This window comes from Pithys albifrons, chromosome 7 (assembly GCF_047495875.1).
Source record: "Pithys albifrons albifrons isolate INPA30051 chromosome 7, PitAlb_v1, whole genome shotgun sequence".
In the NCBI taxonomy this organism is placed as follows: domain Eukaryota; kingdom Metazoa; phylum Chordata; class Aves; order Passeriformes; family Thamnophilidae; genus Pithys; species Pithys albifrons.
In genome coordinates this window covers 18,997,839-19,012,955 of record NC_092464.1, presented here as the reverse complement: position 1 = coordinate 19,012,955, position 15,117 = coordinate 18,997,839, and the positions used below count along the sequence as shown (strand labels likewise).

The 15,117-nt window shown below is 37.9% G+C and overlaps 1 protein-coding gene across 3 annotated transcripts in view; it reads right to left on the bottom strand.

The window, feature by feature from the left end:
- PIP4K2A (phosphatidylinositol-5-phosphate 4-kinase type 2 alpha) overlaps positions 1 to 15,117 on the bottom strand; it is a 119,405-nt gene that overhangs the window by 66,870 nt on the left and 37,418 nt on the right. Inside the window, exon 1 of one of the 3 annotated variants that reach the window (XM_071560162.1) lies at positions 12,106 to 12,299. The exons of the other annotated variants lie outside the window; for them this stretch is intronic. The gene's annotated coding sequence lies outside the window, so the exon portion shown is untranslated. Of the gene's footprint in view, positions 1 to 12,105; positions 12,300 to 15,117 lie in introns of those variants that run through there. 3 annotated transcript variants of the gene reach the window in all.

Here is a 15,117-nt window from a genome sequence, read left to right as displayed (position 1 = left end):
CACATTACAGCTGCTATTATTCATTAAAAAACCCAAACAACCAACGAACAAACCATAAAATAAAAATTAAAGAAGTCACGCACAATGTCTAAAATTTCATCCAAAGCACATCACAAGTAATTTTCAGACTACTTAAGAATGCCTAGTGGTTGCTTTTGAAATTCCCTTCTTATTTAAAGCCTTCATTCTCTACTGGGTTTTTGCATGTAATATTGAAGCTTTAATGTACAGCATATACTATTTCCTTCTAATTTAACATATCAGCCAGCCAGATTTGCTGAAACTACAGAGGGATGAGGTGTTTTCACACCAAACAGCTTGATAAAACATTTATCCCAGTCACAGCTACGGCTCTTGGCGGCTTCATGCACAGGAAAATCCCTGATGCTCCCGAGGCTGGACATGGCTGAAGTTGGGGAAGTGCTACTTTCTTTTCAGCTCTGTTTATCTCCAGCTCTTTCTGTAGTGAAAGTCAATTCACAGAAGTCCGATCTGCTGAGAAAAAACAAGCTACAACTGCTTTGTTACTCTGAGAGAAAGTCAAGTGCATTTTTAACAAATTTGTGTATCTTGTATATTTTTAAACACAGATTTTGGAAGAAGTAGAAGTGGTAGGGACTTCAGAAAAAAGAAATTATTGAGGACTAAAAATAGAATTGAACTTTTAACACCATCAGCAGTTCTAAGATTTTTATGTTCATGGTTTTATTTTCTGCATCACAGTTCCTTCTTTGGCAAAGAAACTTGCACAGAAATCTGAAGAGAAAAAATATCAAACAATACCTTTCGTTCAGACACAGTTACCCTTTTGAGTGGGCCACAGACTTCCTCAGGCACAGTTAATTCATAGTTAATAATACTGGGAGGTTAATGCTTACAAAAGCAACCCTATGGGCTTCTAACGGATTGCTCTTAAAAAACAAGGCTCCAGAACAAGAATACAATAGAGGAAAACTGTTTAGGGTATAAAATTTCATGTTTAGGAGACTCTTCTCCTTCATTCTTCCGGCACCTTCTTGGTAACTAAACACCCTGCAGGTCCTCCCCAACAGAGCATTTTCTTAATTAGTAGAGCACAATCACCGAGAAGATAAAGCTTCTTATTCTTACTCATTCTATTGTCCTGCAAAAAGCCTTTTCCAAAGCTGTGCCTATTTTGCAAGGAGCAGAGGTTTAGGTTAAAGCACCATGGGCCGAGTGGTGACAGGCAGAGCTATGGGCAGGCATTTACATCCTCCCCTTCCCAGATGTGGAACACACTGCAGTGTTGCTACCAGGACAGTAAATGCCTTGTGTTGAAGTATAAACTGGAAGTGAAGTGATTATTTTACAACTCTTTGAAATCTACCTTGAAGGGTCTGAAAAGGGTGGGTGAGGTCAGCAGCTAATCAATTTTGTGGAAGACATTTGCCTGTTACAGGGCAAAACCATCATTTGATAAATGTCATTTGACAGTTTAAATTACACTCAAAGCCATTCTTGCAAGAGAAATAAAAGGTTAAGCTAAGTCCTGCTGTAGAGAAATAAATCAGTTCAGCAAAATACTCCTTAATTTGTTTTAAATGAGGTTTTCATCATTTCAATCACACAAAAATTCATCTTTCCCCTCCCTTCCCCCCCACTCCCAAGGTAAAAAATACCTACCCAGACTTCTTTTTATTAACTCCACAGTGTGCTAGGAGTTTAAAAGGCATAGGAGACTTGAATATAAGTAATTTCCAGTTACATATTCAGAATCAAGTCCTGAAATTGTATGACTAAGAAAAACAGAGGCCAAAGCATTTAACTCTCTCGGAATCTTTAAGATCATTTCAATTTAAGATGTATGAAGAGAAAAAAACCCAAACTAACTTAAAAGCCCACCTAGCTGCCAGAGTAACAGGCACTGGAAGTTTTATGTCTCAGAAGATTTACCAGTAATTACCGGACCAGCTTCATGTTTTGTTTTTACAGTTCAGGTGATGCCTGTCATTAGATTTTTGGTTTTTAAATGAAATTCAATAATCTAATACTAGAAAAGTAGGCTCAACCAAACAAAAAATATTTCAAACTGCCTAAATATATACTTTTCCTGAAATATTAACAATCGAATGTCTGAAATACTCTGCAAATATGAAATACACTTCACAGATTTAGAAATTCTGAGAAATGAACGCATCAATTACAGCTTTTACTTTTTATCAAAAAAAGTAGCAAGATTTTCCTGAAGTGTTATGGTCTTCCTTTGAATTGAAAAACCCAAATCAAAACGAAAATTTCACAGCAAACCCCAGATACTTTCATGAGACTTCTTAGCTGCTGTTTTGCACAGTAAAAGGATATGTTTGGGCAGGGAAGGTCTGCAGTCCATGCATTCACGTGGAAAACAGGATATTGTGACATACTCAAGAAAGCTCTGAACAGGATATTGTGACATACCAAGTATAGTCCCAAAACAGAGGAAAAAAATTGGTTTTCAAAGAGCATTCATGTTTCTTTTAAAATTTGGAATATCAGGGTCCAAATTCCAAACACAGGGTTTTACAGGTTGGATATCAGTCCTGTTCAGAGAATTTGGAGGGAGAGGGTTTAAAGAACCTCTAACAAAAGCACCCAAATCGCATTCCCTTCACAAATGTTTTGATGCAAGTTTTTAAGTCTTTCAAGTTTCTTGGACATTTGCACAGTGCAGAATTTCCAGAGCAGCTGCTGCAGACTCTCAGACAAGCATAAAGTCCCATTTCTACATATTTGGGTAAACTTCCTGTGAATGTGCTTACACCTTTCAATGAGTGCAAAAATTAACACTTCATAATGTGCCAAATAATCAAAGGCCAAAAATAAATTAAGCAGCTCAGATATAATGTCTGCCATCATAATCCCTCATTCTCCTAAACAGCTGGGTCAAACACCACAGTATATACAAGTGTATTAGTGCCCATTAATGAGATGAAAAATAGAATAATAGAAATGTGACTTATTTGTAGTGGAGAATTCTGACAAGCTAAAGACTTTCAGTTGCAAATGGCACACAAAAATAAAGTGCACTCTCAGCCCAAAAGGAAATTGTAAAGCAATGGAAGCCCTTCAGATTTGCTTGAGTTGTGATGCACACAATACACATGAGCTCATCTTTGCTTGCTCATGCAATGGTTAAGGAGAAAACAAGGCACATAAGCTCAGACAACAATTTACAAGCTATTAGCTAGTGAACTTGCCACAAAACCGATAAAAGAACATTTTATTTTTTGAGAAGTATCTCAAGTCATCTTGAAACTTCAGTTTGTGCTGGGAAGTTGATGCACTTTGACACAATCTTTCATAGCAATAGGCATCTTCAACTATTGTTTGAAATGCTGACTTAAAATACACACACTTGTCACAGGCCCAATAGCCATCTGGCCTAAATTTTTCTAATTAAAGAACAAAATGCTTATCTGGCAACAGATAAACTTTTAGCTCACTTGGCTTTGTCCTGAATGCTTCACAAGAAAATGACTAAAAAGAGGAAGATGCTAAGAGGCATCAGGTATTATTACATAGGGAAAAGTTTAACAAAAATAATTTCAATTCTACATACAAAGTAATACACAACTCACAGATAAATGTTCTGCTGATTTTCTAAATTATCTATTTGTGGATTCTGGAGGAAGAGTTCAACATGGAAGAACAAAATGAAATAAAATTACACTTCTATTCCATGAAGCATGTTACTCAGATCTGCAGAAAAACCAAACCCACCAACTAACCGGAAAACAAACATAAAGAAGTCTATTAAATAACAGTTTTTAAGATCATATTTTTCAAGTATAACACTTCTGAAGAGGAAAAATGTTCAGAAAAATGTTCCATGGAGTTAAACATAAAATTCCAGTAAGCTGTTGAACAAATAGAGATATGCTGTAGTCTTATCTGAAACTTGTAACTGAAAAATAAAAATCAATAGAAAAAACATTCTCTTCAAAGACAGGCAAAGATATAATGGAAAAAGAAACTTAAGGAACCATTTTGCATATAACACTCAGCTGCTTAGTAACAAGAAAGGTTTCAAGAGCATCCTGCCTAAGAAAAACAAACTAGGATGGTTGTAGAACAAATGCCATAAAGCAACAATTTAAGGCTTCATCATTTTTCAAAAGCAATAAAAAATGTAGAAGCCAAGTTTTTTTGTTATTTTTCACTGGTATAATGGAGGTAATGTATTTCACTTTATAACTAGTGTCAATAGTAGTAGTAGCAGCATTAAAAAAGAAGGAAGAACTTGTGAACAGGCTTTAATGTGCTGTCACACATTCCAACCCCACAAGTATGTTATTATTTAGGAAACTGTTGACTTGTGAAAAGATGACATCAAAACATGATTCCTTCTAGTCATTTCTGACTATGCCTTAGGTGAAGGATGAAGCTGGGAGGCAAATTTTCTGAAACAGTTGCAGTGCCATTTGTATTATATAAATCTAATTTAAAAAGTTAATTAACTGACCAAGAGTGACACTGGAAGCAAGTACACAAAGGTCATCCTTCACGTATTTCTCCATTCCATAAAGCGGAGCAGCAGTTCTTCTTGGCAACATGGACCAAACACAGTAACTGGAGAGCACAAGGGACAGAACTTGCTCTGACAGCAAGTGTTTGCCTGCAGCAAAAACAATTTTTTTTTAGCCTCAACCTCTATTGTCCAGGAGCAGTAGTAACTTTCCATGCAGCACCATGCAAAGTATTGTCCTAGTGGTCCAAATGGGCAAGAATTGCATTTCCTCCGTTTACAGAAATTCCTCCGTTCACCTCCCTGATGCATCTTGGTTTCACTGTATTCCTCTTGCATTTACCAGATCATTTTTTACTTCAAAGCAGTGTAATGCCCGAGGTCAGGCTAACAGGGCTGCAGTCACCTGTGAGGGTTGCCAGCCTTCCCAGCTTTATCAGGATGCCATCCAGACAGATTTTGCTGGATGAAGCCACTATATGGGCTCTGCTTATGAAAATGCCGTCAGAGCAAAAGCAGAAGCTGTTGCTGGTCAGGACAGTGTGACAGCTCCTGGGGGCACATGAGAGGCCTTAAGTCCCAAGGAAACCAAAAAGAGCCTGAGCTCGGTAGCAAGCTCAGAATACATATTTGGATTTGTTTAAGCACTTTCCTGTCCACCTCCAGGTCACTGTGAGTCAGAAATAAAGATTGCTCTTGTTCCCCTAAATATAGTTTCTAAACAGGTATTAATCACTGCTTCTCATAGACATTAAAATACACATTAATTCAGATATATACCCTGCAGCTTCTGCCTACTGAAGTAATGAGTTTACATGCCAGTTGTTCAGTGTTCAGGAAAGAACAGTATCCTGAGTGGCTATAATGAGCCAGGTTTTGATTCTGCTCTGGATATCCTTTTTCCTCACAGAATTCTAATTTATTTTGGCAGTAATGCTATATACAAAATTTCATGAATTTATTATCATTACTTATGAGATATTAACTGCCCAGATATAACAACTGCAATGTTCATTTTGCTGCAGGTCAAGTATTTAAATTACTGCACAGTATTTGATGACCAGAGAGAGCCCTCCCAGCCCAGCAGAGGCAGAGGAGGGGAAGGGGAAGGCGCAGCAGATCTGCCAGTAGCTCATAAGCTCCCAAGTCCCATCACCCTCCTAGTCTGATTAAACTGGGAGTTGAGATGATTATACAACTCAAGGTAAACATCTTTTTTCATCCCTTGATGCCAAATAAAATATAATTTGTTAAAAGGAACATAATGTAATTGCATGACCTTTTTCCTCAGTTTACAGGTCAGAATTTTGCTACCATAGGATTTCATGAGCTTAGGAGGACAATAGGACACATTCAATAGGCAAGATGAGATAAATCCGCTTTCTATTTTTATTTCTTATAGCCCTAAAATAAAAAGCAACTCCAGTGGTTTTAGTGTTGATAATCTGAACATGCACTGGTGTCACAGAGCCTCTGAAAGGAGATCAAACAGAAATTACCAAACCTTGAGATTCAATAAGCATGGCGACAACACATCACCTTTACTGTAAAGATAAGGACAAACCCAAACTGTAAGGATAAAAAGCTTTCTGTAGCAGTTCCTACTGTGTTATGCAGGGTAACACTGCTCCAAAATCCAGTCAAAAAGCATTTCCCATGATGAGGTAGTTGGTGCCAGTGTGTGATCAGCTGCCATTCATTTCCTGTCCAGGACTCAGGAATCACATTTCCAAGACGCAGAGAGCAGAACCAGCCCACAGAAACTCTCATTACTTACATTTGACTCAGGTTATGTATTGCTGATGAACAGCATGAGAAAGAAAATCCAGCTTTTTGATTACTTCCATACTTGAAAATCCAAATTAGAAACATTTAATAGACTTAACTTATCCCTTAGGTAAGATTTTCATATACATACATACATATTTTACATATAACACATAAATAATTTAATAAAAAAAAGCCCTAAGCTACCAAAACACATTTTCAACACAGGAGATTGTCCAATGCAAATTAAAAAAAAGATCTGTACAAGAAATTAAGAGTTCGGAATAATGCACCCACAGTGAGCATAACATTGCATTTTTGAAGAGCCACATGGTATCAAGCCAAGCAATATCTTTGGGACCAGAGACGGGAGCAGGCTGCCTGCACAATACCAGGGCCAGTTAGCTTGACTCACAGCTGCTTTGCATCACTGCACCAGCACAGGCGATCTGGAATGTGCAACCTCATGCCCTCCACATTCCTCTGTGCACACATACTCATTTTTCCATTTTCAGTCTTTCTAAGAAATATTTTCTGAAAAATAATGTTAAAAGAAAATACTGCCCTTAGTTTTCATTTGAATATAAAGAATTGGAAAACATTTTTTTTTTGAAAGATAAACTCACAGTAAAAGCTACTGGCATTTTTCTCCAGGAGATGAGACTACAAACTGTTGTATTTTCTAAAATACATCACAGCACAAGGAGCAACAGTAATTTGCACTAATGACAAGACTGCCATAGATTTCTACTCTTAGTTAATTTCTACAGCAGCAGAAAGGCAGAGTGGCTGCTGGGTCAGGTGTGAGGTGGTGACACTCCATGCCGTGAGGCATCAGAGAGAAGCTCCCATGCAGCAACTTAAGAATCATGCTTATTGCTTTAATTTACCAGGAACCACAACAAACCAGGATGGGTTAAAAGTATCTACTTCAAGCTGGGAAACTCCAGGCTTTTTTCTTGTATTTGATTCTCCCCCTGCCTATTATTTACAAAAGCATTTATGATTTTGTACAAATTTGACTGAAAATGCACAGTTAATACTGGGGTATTTTCCAGGGAATCCAGAACAAACACCTCTACCTAGTTACAATTAAGGACTTGAAGTGGAAAACAGGTTCAACAAACCACAAGTGTTTTCAGGAAAACATACAAAGGCCCACACTTCAAACAAGGCAGTGTTGCCACCATCACCCCCAGAAGCAACACTTCTGGTTTCCCCACTTTTGCCTCCTTTTGTACCAAAATTTTGCCTCTTCTGATGTACATGGGTGTGTGATCAGCTGTGTGACAAACTAGAGCTAAAACCCAAACTAAACCTGCCACAAAAGGATTTTTGCTCACTTGGATGACTTGCCAAATCTGCTCACTGCAAGGCTGCAGAGAAGTGAAGGCAACAAAGAAAGTTTCCTCCTGCAATTCCTCAGCTTAAAGTGAGCTGAGGAATTTGACTATGAGCCAAAGCCCCTCAAGTTGGGAGTGCTGCCTGTAGTCTTAGATGTGATTATTACAAAGTGAATAAAAATTCATCAAAAAATACAATTTTGAAATTTAAATGAAGTTTTACTTCAGTACTTGTAAAACATCCCACAAAATGAGAAATAACAGTAATTATCACTAATGAGTGAACTTCCTGCACACAAACAGATTCTGACTTTTCTTTTTGCTGCCAGCACTTAGGTGCTTGAAAACACCTCCAAGTTTATGGAACTGCAAAACCAGCTTTGGGTAACCAACTTGGTTTTCAGGTGCAGGCAGAATATTTTCTTAATTTCAGCTAACAGAGTTAAACAGACAGGTCATTCAGAGTTGAGAAACCAATTGGGAGCCAAAAAAGCAAAAAATACTTGTTTTCCTTTTCTGGCCCCCTAATTAAAAATGTTACAGAAAATGAGATATAGTTTGGAAATTTTAAGGCATGTTTGTGAGTTGAACTGATTATAGTCTTCAGATAATACTTCCTTAGCTTTTAAAAAATATTACAATGTCAAGTATATATAACTCGGTTTGCTTAACTTATTTTCCACTTTGTGTATCCAGGATATTTAAGGTTGCTTTATTTAACTTAGGAAAAAGAATGTTGGTTTAGTGCATTGTTTTGCAATTTATCAGATGGAGCTTGACAGAGGGGATTTAAAAAAGGATCTCTGTGTTAAAAAGCAAACTCTTGCCTGCCAGCCCACTGTCAAAAATTTTCAGAGATGGGCATACAGTGAACCTTCCTACTTAGAAAGACAGTACTGACTTCATTAAAAATACAAATGCAAAACAGAATTAAAATTAGATACATTATTAACAAAAATCAGTTACTTATCGATTTAAGTTCATTTAAATTTAAACTCCTGCCTTAAAATTCACTCCAGTCTTCTGCCTCAGCTCTACAGGTTTACTTAAGCAGAGCCTTGTTTGACATTCTTTTTAATCTCATGCTACCTTTTGGAACTTGAATGAATAAGATTTCTCTAATTCCCAAGCAAACAGAATTTGATTTATTCATGGCAAGAGTATGTACAATTCCTAAGGAGTCATCAAGAAAATGGAATAATCCTGACTACTTGGCTAAGAACTGCCAAGCAGCAACAAGATTGAAAAAGTACATGTTATTTAGAAGAAAAGCATTAGATTTCTTTTTGTCTCAAAATATTGTCCTTCTTTAATTCAAGTCTGTATGACAAGTTTTCAATATTTACACATCCATCCCAAGTAAACTTACTGTCTCAATATAAAAGAAAACCCATAACAAATTTTGCATGTGTATCAAAAGCAAAACAGAAGTACCCCATCTTGGACATTCATATATAAGGAAAAAAAGTACATTTGCTGCAGTGACTCTTAACTATAAAAACAAAAACTTAAGACTAGGTTTGTAGAACTTCAAAGTTTGAAGCAACAAACCAATAGTGAAGCACACTATCTATCTCTGCCAAGACCTACAGTTGCAGTTTCAGGACCATCAATGAACTCTTTATCAGCCAACAAACTTTGTATCACGAACTCTGAAATTTGAATTCAAACAGTAGTGAAACTACAGCTCTGCTGTACTTTCAGCTAGCAAGATTATCTTTCCAATTCTCATCTCTGTTTTCCTTAGACTGAAAACATCTTTGCAGGCTTCAAACACAGGAAGGCTGCCAGCACTGCAAGGAAGTCTTTTTGTCTTCAGATTTCTGTATTGTCTCCCTCCCACTTCTACTGCTTAGTAGTAGATAAGCCCAGAAGGAGAGATAGATCAACTAAAGCCAATTTTGAGGAGAGCTGCACTTGGCACAACACAAGAATATGTTGTTTTTCTAGGGTCAAAATCCAGGATATTTGGGGAAAAAAAAAAAAAAGGAGGTAACAAGAAATGTTTTGGACCAAAATGTGTAAACTCAATGGGATAAAGATGACTCATACTGCCCTGGCTGGTTCAAGTGACCTCAAATAGTAACACAGATACCATCAAAGAAAACACTAAATAAATACACATTCTAAAATAACATACCATCTATCTGCCAGTGCTAAGAATAGTCTTGCACTAATCTCCTAAAATACTGAATGATGGATAAACAGATGCTGTCATACTGTGATCTCTCTAATTGTAGCAGTGATTGCACGTACCAGACACAGGACTGAAATATCTAGAAGCAAGAACAAGTATTTTGTTCCATGTTTGTTCCACTGCGTAAGAGGAAACATCCTCCATTTCCTCCAACACAAGGGCCCTGACCATCACCTGCAGTGCAAACAGGCTCTAGAGGGACCAATATAAAGGTATTCTCAAAGAACTGAGATAATTTATCCCTCTCTGTTTCAGCTGCTATCAAAAATTCCAATTCACAAGTGTAAATGAAACCCAAGATCCAACCCACCAGAGACTGTTACCAGCTCACAGCTATACCGTGGCCACCTGCAGTTCAGACCAAGCCCTTAAAATCCTCTTTTCCTCATTCACTCCAAAATCAGCCTTTAATAACTCCTGATTTACAGAAGATACAGCAAACACCAATGTAATTTCTCACTTGCTTCACTTCCCTTTCTCTATCCTCCTTCCACAAACTTTGGTCTTCCCCAGACAGAAATTACATTGACTGAAGGATTTAACTGTAGGCTGACTTAAGATTAAATGCAATCATTAAAGTTGTATGTAATTTTTGCAACTTTTACTTGAGCAAAATTCAATTGACCATGGAAAAAACATGAGGCACAAAGCTCAGCTGCATTTACCATGGTGAAGACCTAGACAACAACAAACTGAGTCCAGAATCATCTTGCCATGGTCAAGTGATTAGAACAGGCCATAAGAGATAATGTCCTTAGCACAGAGAAAGGGGTGCTTCAATTCCAAGTGGAGCTGAGAGTGACTAGTTCAGCTCTAGACATCTGCTGCTGTAGAGGCATGGAGAATTTGACTTATCATTGCTTTGCTACTCGGCTATTAAATATTTGCAAAGCACCTACTGACCGGGAACTATCATGTAGAATGAATGAACAATTTTTGGAGACCAAGGATAAAGATTGTTGACTCTCCTGCAAAACACATTTTACCTCACAGAATATAAATACGTCACACGAGCAACAGTAAAGGGGACATGCAAAGGTGCTAGGAGAAAAAATAAACCAGACACACAATACGCAGAAGGCCTGTGAGCAGCTGCTCTTTTTGCAAGGACTAGACTTGTACAAGCACTTTGAACTAATAGTAATTCTCACTGCAGGCTAAGGAAAGAGAAGGAAGGAAGAAGAGGAAAAAGTAAAAAGCCTTAGTTTTGGTTTCTTGAACTTAATTTGATGTGACTTTTATACATAAGCATGTGTCTTGTCACCACATTTGAACATGAAAAATGCAGTGTTATTGACAAAAAATTTATTCCTGGCCCCAAGTCTACATCTGAATTATCAGTCATTTACACTGTAACTTGCTCGGGATCTCTTTTTAAGTAAGTGTATTATGTCTCCTGAACATTTTCTTAAGTTTTTAAAATAGTATTTTACAACTAGCCATGGATTGTTAACTGGTTTTTAATAAAAGGACAGGTAGGGAAAAGGGGAAAAAAATGTCATTAGCCAAAACAATCCTAAACTGGAAAAAGCGACTAGGAAACATATTTATACTCCTGAAAACCATTTACTTTTTTCTGAAGTCTTAACCATGCCAGAAGACTTTCCACCTCATGTAGAGTGAGTCTAATTCTTTCATTAGTATATAATTACTATCATATGTAATTTCCATGTGAAATCTTTCTATTTCATGCAGTAATTTGCTCCTACTTTCACTGTAATTTTAGAAAGGCTTCTACTTTAAATGTAAAATCACGGGTGCACTGTTTAGCCTATAATCACATCACTTTTGATTTAGTGAGATTTTTATATTCATTAGTTAGGAAATTTTAGTTACTAAAAAGAAAGACAGCTGCCATTCAAGGAGAAGTCATACTTTTCTTATCTGTCACTGCCTGAATGAAATTTATTTGTTGCCAGAGCACTGAGAAACGGTTAATGAACCCACGGCGTTTAACCACACCTTTAGGAAGGATTTGACAGGCTTAGATAAACTCTTACAAAAAGCAACACACATATATCCTAAGAGTACAGAGACAAAAACCTACGGCCGCATTGGTGAGGAGCCATTTAGTAACGAGGTGATGAACAGCAACCTGGAAAGGAGGCTTGTGCTAAAAATATCCACTATTTTCTTTTTCTGAAAAAATCAAAACATGCTCAATTTTCAGAAGCAGCAATCTACCTTATTAGAAAAGGAAGAACGTAACTGATAAAAATCATATAGTTTCTATGTGCAATGTAAATAATTAACGAGTACAGGTGGGATTTGCCCTTTGAGAAGACCAGAGGAATCCCAAGAGCATGCTCCGTTCACAATGCATAGTCACTCACCTCCCAGTGTTACAGCTCCAGGAAAGATCTCTGCCTTTGGGTAAAGCAGCATTTAAGTCCAAACATCTTGATTTCCTCCTCCCCCTCCCTCTCAAACTGCTCGGCAGGAAATCTTGGACCAGGTGTGACATATAAATCCTCGGTTCTGGACATAATCAAGATGAGCAAGCAATTACTATGGAAAGTGTGTAAGTTTACAGTCACAAGAAATGTTCCTTGCAAATGCTTTTTGGCAGTCAAAAATGGGGATTCACCTCGTTGGTACCTTTTTTTAAATGCATGTCAGGGTCTCTTTCAAAATAATCTTTTGGTTTTCTGCAGAATCATCGGTAACTAAGGAAACCAGAACAGATAAAACTAGTCTCACAGCAGGTTTTTTGTGGGCAGCCTTCCCCTTTCCCTGAAATCAGCCACATCAAGACACTGGATTCATGATAAAACAAGGCAGAGCCTTTAAAACAGAACAAAACAATTCTTTTATCTAGAAAGGGAAAAAAGCCTCTGTTGTTTGCATAACAGAATTAATGCTGATGTCAATGTTCAGTTGCAAAACAAACTAATACTGTATGGAACCTTCAAGGTAGGAGAGATACTTTAATGACAAGACATTCAAAGTAAAGGTGCCCTTGGACTGAATTCTCAGGTGTTCAGTGCTGAAGAGTCCCTTAGTGTTTCTGAGTTTGACATAACTATAGCCATGAGTGTCTTAGCCAAAATGTAGAAGGCTGGTGTTACCTGACACCAGACAGGATACACAGTCATCATGTTACAAGCTGCTGATTGACTTTTTATTCCGAAGGCTTTGGATCAAAAATATCTGCAGTGATGTCTGTGGAGCTGCCTCATGAACACATGGAAATAGAAGGGTGCATCAAACACTACAGTGTTTGTCTTCCCATATATCCAAGAGAACGAGGGCAAGGCTGCAGAATTTGAACTACAACAACTTAATGGAAATGCCCAATGACACTGACAGGTTAACAGGAAGCAAAGCCAAGAGCTGCAGAAAGAAACTAAATAAAGGAGAGTGAAACTTAGTGGTAGGAAGGAAGGAAGTAAAAGTCCAGGCAATCCCCAAGGTATCAGCATGACACTCAACCTAAAACAGCTATTTTTGGAATTATGAGTTGTTCTGGACACATCATTTGCCCAACTACCTTTGTAGTTGTGCATGCTTCTAAATAAACAAACCAACAGAAGGTTACCTGGCCTTTCATACGCAGTGATTTGGAAGGGAAACAAATGACTGAGCAATTATATGGGTAAAATGGCAATCCTACATTGTAAGTAAAGCACTGCAAATTCAACAGTGTTATTCTTCTTCCAATCTTTTCTGACCCAAATCTTATTCTTGCAAGGAAGAGCTAAGTCAGCTGCTTTCTGAATTAAACTGCTTTTCTATAATCTGAACAACAAAAATTGTAAAGCCTTAGTAAGAAGAAATGGCAAAAGGCCCTCAAAATGGTATTTCCTTTTTTCCTGAAAACCACTTCCTGCAACTTCCCATATAGATAATTCATTCTACCTAATATCAAAGCAACTTCTTGGTGGGGAGCTGCAAAGAGCCTAAGGCAATCCTAGGGCATCCCCCCCTGCGCCTCTCCACTTGCTCCCCAGACCCCCAGTCAGTCTCCTGCAGGTGCTCTGAGCCACAGAACAGCTACAGTGAGTCCCCCTTCTCCTTTCCCTAGGTTAACTGGCTGAAATGGCTCACCACTGTGACACAGCAGTACCAAAGCCAGCACTAGAGATCGAGATGCGATGATATGTGACATGATGGCAAGCAGTGAATTAAGCAGAATATTACACTATTGTACAGTATTTCATTCTGACCAGTCTGCAGCACAACCCCACAACAGTCCTGTCCATATCGAGGCTTTCTATTCATTGATTCATTCATGCCAAATTATCAATTGGATCTAAGCAACTGGTGCCTTGCCTCAAATTGAAGGGGACCTTTTCAGGAGACCAATGGGACATGGCTGTGACAGTCTAAATTGTTCCACCACAGTTATAAGTAAGTAAATGACATAGCACATGCCACATAATTTTCTGAAGCTCCAGAAGTTTGCTGAGATCTACCTATAGCTTTCAAAGACTGGATTAATAAAATCAATCCTTCTTATATTATCTGGTATTGCCATGCTAGCAGTAGGTTCTAGTATCTGATTATTCTGGGGTATCTTCAGTTAACCAGCAAATGCAGTGATGCTCTTCTTCAACACTAAAAAAAAAAACCAAACAAAAACCTCAGACAAACCACCATCAAAAATAAATGTTTGCAGTAAATCACTCTATAACCTGCTTAAACAGGGGTATTTAGTGCTCTACATGGACTTTATTAAATTTTTTCCTTTACCTCTTTAGATAGTTTCTGCTTATTTGAAAGATGTAAAATAAAAAGTTTTATGAACCACAACATTCATTGGTTGATAGTAACTCATGCAGTAACTCCCACTGTACTACCTACATACAACCATGATTAGTATTAGGAAAATCACAGTTATGTCTCACTGCCTGTTTAAAAGCAGCATTAACACCAAACTGTGAAACTGCAGACTCCTGAGTGGTAAGCTACCCCTATTTCCCTCAAAAATACCATGAAATCAGGGATTCACAGGAGACATCCTGTATTTAATTATAGCATTAATCTTCCTGAAAGCTTAAAAATTAGTTTAAAAGTACCTGCCCCCAAACTGAAAACACAAAATGCATTAAAAGCCTCTCAACTGGCCCAGATCTTACAAATCGATCTAAATCAATCTTCAACAAGATACAGAAACACAAGGCAAGTTTTTCAAATTCCCTTCAGCAGCACTAGGGAAGAAAGCAGCAAAGCTGGGAACATACGTGCAAGTAATTCAACCTTATCACACCTGAAATTGTCCTTTTGTGTAGACAGAAGCAACAGGAGCTCACACAGGTGTCTGTTTATCAGGCCCCACTCACACAACAGTGAAGCCCTGCCCACTCAGAGCCTCACCGGGCTGCAAACCCACTGCAGCAGCTGGA